The sequence below is a fragment of the Carcharodon carcharias genome, assembly GCF_017639515.1.
Source record: "Carcharodon carcharias isolate sCarCar2 chromosome 37 unlocalized genomic scaffold, sCarCar2.pri SUPER_37_unloc_1, whole genome shotgun sequence".
In the NCBI taxonomy this organism is placed as follows: domain Eukaryota; kingdom Metazoa; phylum Chordata; class Chondrichthyes; order Lamniformes; family Lamnidae; genus Carcharodon; species Carcharodon carcharias.
Genome location: NW_024470758.1, coordinates 5,658,007 through 5,664,840, shown reverse-complemented (window position 1 = coordinate 5,664,840; position 6,834 = coordinate 5,658,007). Strand labels below are relative to the sequence as shown.

The 6,834-nt window shown below is 43.5% G+C and overlaps 1 non-coding gene across 1 annotated transcript; it reads left to right on the top strand.

Annotated features, from left to right (window-relative positions):
- Window positions 1-5,472: 5,472 nt before the first annotated feature.
- Window positions 5,473-5,545, top strand: trnaf-gaa. The gene has a single exon. It is a non-coding gene; the product is annotated as a tRNA-Phe (tRNA).
- Window positions 5,546-6,834: the final 1,289 nt, after the last annotated feature.

Sequence of the window (6,834 nt, the reverse complement as noted above, 5' to 3'; positions counted from 1 at the left end):
TTCCTTAAATATTAGCCATTGCCTGCCCACTGTCATGTCTTTTAATGAATTTCCCAACTGATCTTAGCCAATGCACTCCTCAGGCCTTCGCAGTTCCCTTTGTTTTGATTTAGGACCGTAGTTTGGGATTGAATTGCTTCATTTTACTGTTTCCTAACGGACTTCGCACAACAAGATTATTCATTAACCTCGTATCATTGCAAGAGAAAAAAAACATAGGATAGCCTGTTCCCTGGTTGGTTCCTCGACGTACTGGTCAGAAAAGCTATTTTATGCACGCTCCATCATCTACCAAGTAATATTGATATTTTTTTTCACCCGCTCTATATGTAATTTAAAGTTATCCATGACCACTGTAGCACACTTGTTACCTGCAACTCAAATTTCCAGTTTAATGCCGCCCCTACCTTACCACCACTGTTTGGAGGCCTATATACACCTCCTGCTAATGCTTTCCCCATCTTATTGCGTCTTAGCTCCACCTAGATTGATTCTGCATTTAGATTTTCTGAGCCTATACCCTCTCTCAATATGGCGCTGATTTCATCGTTAACAAAATATGCCACACCACCTCCTTTTCCTTTTCGTCTGTCCTTCCTAAATGTCAAACACCATTGCATATTCAGTTCCCAGCATTGGTCAACGTGCAGCCATGTCTGTATAATCATAATCATATCCTTCACGTTTCCATCTATTTGCACTGATAATTTGCCCACCTTATTGCAAATGCTCTGTGCAATCAGCTACAGTGCCTTTAGACTTCTCTTTTTACATATCATTCTTTGTACTATGGTCGAATTTGCTGCTAGCCTCCGTTTTCTCTGCCTCCCACTTCTGATTTTTTTGCTTTTCTGTCTTTCATTTCTATCTTTGTTTCCCGCCCTTCTGTCTCCCTTCTCAGGTCCCCATCCCCCTGCCAGTCCAGTTCATCAGACTATTATTCTGGAAAAGTTGCACTGCAGCCTCTATGCAAAAGATCTATGTTCAATCAACTTCAGCTGCTTCATCAATCACTTCCCCTCCAAAATAGGTTCAGAACTGGGGATGTTCGCAGATGATTTGCGCAATGTTTAAGACCATTTGCGAGTCATGAGGTTTTGAAGTTGTCCGTTGCATGTACAGCGAGGCCTGAACAATATTCAGGCATGGGCTGATAGGTGGCAAGTATGAATTGCGCCACACCAGTGGCCAGGCAATGATCATCTCCAGCTAGAGAGAACCCAATTATCTCCCTTTGAAGCTCAATGAAATTAACATCGCTGAATAAAGCACCATTCATATGCTGAGTGTTACCATATAGCAGACACCGTACTGGACCAGACATATTAATACTGTGCTTACAAGAGCAGTTCAGATGTTGGCAATTCTGCGGAGAGTGACTCAACTTCTGACAGGCCAAAACCTTTCCCACATCCACAAGGCACGGGTCGGACTGCTTCTGAATACTTTCCACTTGTTTTGATCCTTGAAGCTCCAAGAGCACTCAAGAAGCTCGACGCCATACGGTGCAAAGCTGCCTGGTTGCTTGGCAACTTATCCAGGACCTTTTACATTCAATCCACCCAACATCGACGCACAGTGGCGGCAGTGAATACCATCCACAAGATGCACTGCTGTAATTCACCAAGTCTCCGTCCACATCAACTTCCAAACCCGTGGCATCTACCACCTGGAAGGACAAGGGCAACAGATGCATGGGTACACAACCTCAATCCACACACCATCCTGACTTGGAGCTATATCGCCGTACCTTCACTGTCACTGGCACAACATTGTGGAACTCGCTTCCTAACATCATTGTCAGGGTACCTACACCATTTGTACGGCAGCCGTTTCACTTTCTTAAGGACAGTTAGGGATGGGCAATAACAGATGGCTTAGCCAGCGAGAGCCAATTCCGGAGATGGAATAAATTATATGAATAATCTTTTTTGTAATGTTTCCATTGTCCCTCAGCCGCAGTAGCTTCTGTGGGAGAGACTTCTTGATTTCCAATACCCTTCGCGTGAAGACATTCTTCTTGACAACGCCCCTGAACCAGGTAAATTCCCGCTTGGTTTGCAGACTGTCCACCACAGGTTAAATAACGAAGCTAGCGAGTCATTAATCATCGTGCACATCGCCATCAGATCAAGCCTTAAATATCGATATTCAAGGAATTACAAGGAACGTCGAGACAATCCGTCTGCCCTCATAACTTGGGTTTGATATCACAATGATAATTTCAGATTTCCACTCTGCATAACGCTGTCCCATACAAAAACTGGATTCAAACTCATGCGTGGGAAGCCCAATGGATTTGCACCTTTAAACTCTGGACCGTCTCGCCACATGCATGACACTTATCTAACGACGTCATGTAGGTTTGGCATCCATGTACTGTTGAATTAAATGATCCTCTTCGGCACAGGTCCTGAATATTCAGCCAAATGATCAAAAATGGAAATTGAGTTTCTGTCAGCAGACAAACTTCCCATCGCGTCAGTTCAGGGACTGATGTGACTGGACTGATGCGAAACACTTCCAAGCCATGTCCAACATGCCTCTGCGCATTTAGAAAACCCACTGCGGAAAGACTAGATCCGACAAACATTTGGCAGCAAAAACAAATCCCTCCCAGAGATTCCTCACAGAGGAATCCATCAACCCACAGAACACAGACTTCCTGACCTACATTGTCTGATCATTGAGAAACATGTTTCTGCTCCTGTCTGGCTTCATTCCGTGAAGACATAGAAATGATATTGTTTCAGTGAGTCGTAAAAGTGCCCCTGGAGCAGCTTAAAGGGAATTTTTTGTGTTTGACTGAGATATTCTGAATCGATATTTTCCTTTCAGTCACAAAGTGCTTTATTATTCAACACATCTGGCCATTACAGGGACAGATGAAAGATCCAATCAGTGAGGTGCGCATTCACCCTTTTAAAAAAATATTTCAGGAGATGTGAGCGCCGCTCGCAAGGCCAGTCTTTGTTACACATCCCAAACTGTCCTTGAACTCAGTGGCGTTCTCAGCGGGCAGTTAGGAATCAAACTCATATGTAGGCCAGACCAGGGAAGACATCAGTGAACCATCACTGAGACTAGCGTTTAATTGCAGTTTTTAATTTTTGAGTTTAATTTCCACCAGCAACTATGGTGGGAAATGAACCCAAGTCCCCGGAATATTTCCAGTACTCCACTGTCTCCCCTTAGAGAGAGATGGAAATATCAAGTCGAATTGACTCTAAATCGGATCCCCATGTTATTGTTAACATAAAGACCGAATCCAAGATTATACAAGAAAATTCTGTGCAATCTGGCCTCATAACTTGCGTTGAAGAATCACATCAGCGATTCCAGGCAGAGCTTCTGCAAAATCACCGCATTAAGGCAGAAACAATTGAAAATCTAATGACGAAGGTGGGATTCGAACCCTCATTTTAAAACACAACGGATCATCTTAACCTATAGGCCACTTAGTCAAAAGTACACTTCATTAAACCCCCTTCTACATTTTTTGCATCCATGAACCATTTAAAAAACTTATCCTCTATGGTACAGGCCTTGAATATTCGGCCAGATGTGTAAAGCTGGAAATGTACTTTCTGTCATGAATGTAAATGTCCATCACATTAGATCAGGACGTTGTAAACCGACTGATGTGAAACACTTCAACACTTCAGCCTGATATCCAACATCTTTCGACACAGTGTGAAAATCCACCGCGGAAAGATCGGAACAAAAGGAAACCCCTCCCAGCTCACGGCAAGCACCGAAAAACAGCTAAAATGTGGTAAGTTAAAATGAAACATTGAGGATTCCAGCTCTGCTTCTCCTTTCAGTCAAGATTGAAACTGAGTGCAATCAGCCTCCCACGTGAAACCACAAGTAGACAGTTCCCATATTTAATACGTTAGGATAAATTCAGAGTCTCATGGCACGGAGAAAAGTTCTTTAAACTTGGCATTCATTTTCAGCACGTGTGTTGAGGTTATGCATTCCCTGCAATGACTTCCCGGGTGTTCAAACCTGGTCCTGATTTCCAGAACTGCCACCGCCTCGAGCACGAAAAAAAAAACAACCGCATTAAAATGCCTGATAGGCTCGTCTGGGAATTGAACCAGGGACTTCTCACATGCTAATTCAAGGATAACACCAAAGAGTAAATCATGCTCCTAGACCGACAAATCACCTATAGAGAAAGGTGCATTCAAGGAATCATTTCATTGTCACCCATAGTGTATCAAACAAAAGCGAATTACTGTTCCTGCTGGAAATCTTTTGGAATGTATTAGAAACCCCGGGGACGACTCTAACCAGTGGAGGGTTTCCCGCATTATTTCCATTGACTTCAGTTTTGCTGGGGTTCCTTGATGCCCGCACGAGGTCAAATGCTTCTTTGAACTCAAGTGCCGTCACTTGCACCTCACGTATTGATTTCAGCTGTTTTCTCCATGTTTGGACCAAGGCTGCATGAGGTCAGGATCAGAGTGACCCTGGCAGAAAACAAACTGAGCTTCAGTGAGCGGGTTATTGCCGCTTGATCGCACTGTCAAAGAAATTTTCCCTCACTTTCTTGATAAATGAGAGAAGACTGATGGGGCGGTTTTTGCTGGTTGGATTTTCCTGTTTTTTGTGGACAAGTCAGACCTGAGTAATTTCCCACATTGCCGGGTAGATGTCAGTCTTGTAGCTGTATTGGAACAATTGGCGAGAGGCGAGGCTATTTCTGGAGCACAGGTTTTCAATACTGCTGCAGGGATGGTGTCAGGGCCCAAAGCCTTTGCAGTTACCCGTGCCTTCAGCCATTTCTTGATTTCACTTGGAGTGAATGGAGCTGGCTGAAGACTGACATCTGTGATGCATTTCCCCAGCTTTCTACAAAAGCAGAACTGAGGGAATCATTTTCGTGGCTCTAGGAAGCTCATCTACTAAGCAGTGAAAGGTGACAGTGTTTATCACAAGCGGGTTGCAGTAATTCCGATACATATTTGGTGACCATGTGCGATACACATACAGTTTTCTGATCTGCAGTTAGATGTGGTCCCGCTGTGACGCTTACTTACCCGTCAGTTGAGAAGGTATTGGCGCTATCTGGTTGAGGTAATTGAAATGATTAATAGGTTTTAATGCGGAGAAACGATTTCCTCTGGTGGGTGAATACAGAACAAAGGATATAACCTTAAAATTAGGTTTAAGCCATTTAACTGTGACGTCAGGGAACAATTCACTCAAAAGATGAAAAAGGCTGGTTGTCGGACAATCCCTGTGTAGCGATTGGCCGAAGAGCTTATGGGAATGAACTGATGTTTCATTCGGCTTTGCAAAGTAACAATCAAAATTTGGAGGGAGCTGAAAAGAGGTGATGGCTGTCCTTTGTCATTATGCCATCATGTTCTCTAATATAAGCGGAGGGCTTTCAGTGACTGTAAAACGAGTATCCTTCCGTCCCTGGTTTAATTCTGGCTCGAAAAAGGTGCTCTTCCCTCAGCCGAAATAGCTCAGTTGGGAGAGCGTTAGACTGAAGATCTAAAGGTCCCTGGTTTGAACCCAGCTTTCGGCAACGAACCGCAAATGCAATCGCCTAACCACCTCCTGATTCTGTGTATGTTACTCGATATTTATTGGTGCCAATAGTTTTTGGGGATACTCTGTCCCATTACTCAGGGGAGGGGGTACTTGCCTTTCTCCCTTGTACGTGTGCAGCTTTCTGCTCGCTGGTCCACGTTAATGGAATAGAGACCGGTTTAAATTTTCTTTAAAAATATGTGACCAAGCGCTGCTCAACTCAGCTCCCATTAAACCGTGCTAACAACTGTGCAACTCTCATATGTTCCCAGCTTCTGATTGCTCGATCAGTCATTGGGAATGCAAATCCTGAAAAATCCGCCTGTTGATCAATTTCAATGGTGCTTTTGTTAACTTTAACCAGGCGAGAGGAATTGGAATCCAATTTATCCATTGTTTCCATCTCGTTTATTATTTTTTCTTCGTGTCTGTATCCCTCAGTGATGAAATCGAGAAATGAGCTCCCCTCAGTCATGTGGCGGACGGATCTCCTGAGTATTACAAATATTTACCCTTTCCGTTTAAATTCAGATCAGAATTTCTCATTGAAACACAAGAAATGCTGCTTAACCTGCTCCAAAGATACCTTCATGACTCACTGAAACAAAATAATTTGACCTTTCAGTAATCTCTTTATGTGCAGCAGTTTCTGGAGGTCTTCCTCAGTCAGGAATACTGGAACCGGATCGTAGTTTTGTGCAAGTTTAGTGGGAAGCCCAATATGTCATATGCTTTGCAGAAGGAGCAGACAGTGACCTGGAGTTAAGTTTGTGAGTGAGCACCCTGTTCCGAGCGGTATGGGAGGAGTGTGCCTTTGGTCTAGTCCCACTGCACCACAGGTCGCAACATTAGTTTAAATGTTCAAGTCACTTCCTAAAATCGCCAATTATTTACCTTCAGATTTAGAGAGGGCAAAAAAGAATTGCAGGGATATTTTGAGGAGAGGTGCGGACAATAGGAACTGAGATCATGATCCAAAGTCAATCTAAGATCCCGAGGCCAAGGGTCTGGGAATCAGTGGATCATTCAAAAATCGAAGAGACATAAATGCAGCACAGTTTTTATGCATAAGGCATTATCCAGCTGTAAGGAATAATAGCCTGGTCCTAATGGATCAGGAGTCTGACTTCAATGTACATTATGATGTAATCAGAAGATAGCAGTTTCGTGTCCTGTACCGTTGTTTTATACAGAAATCTGGTGGAACGTCCAGTAAACCATGTTTCCACTCGTCAGCTGCAAATTCTGCTTTTTCTTGCAAACACTGCGGAGCTCTTTCTCAGA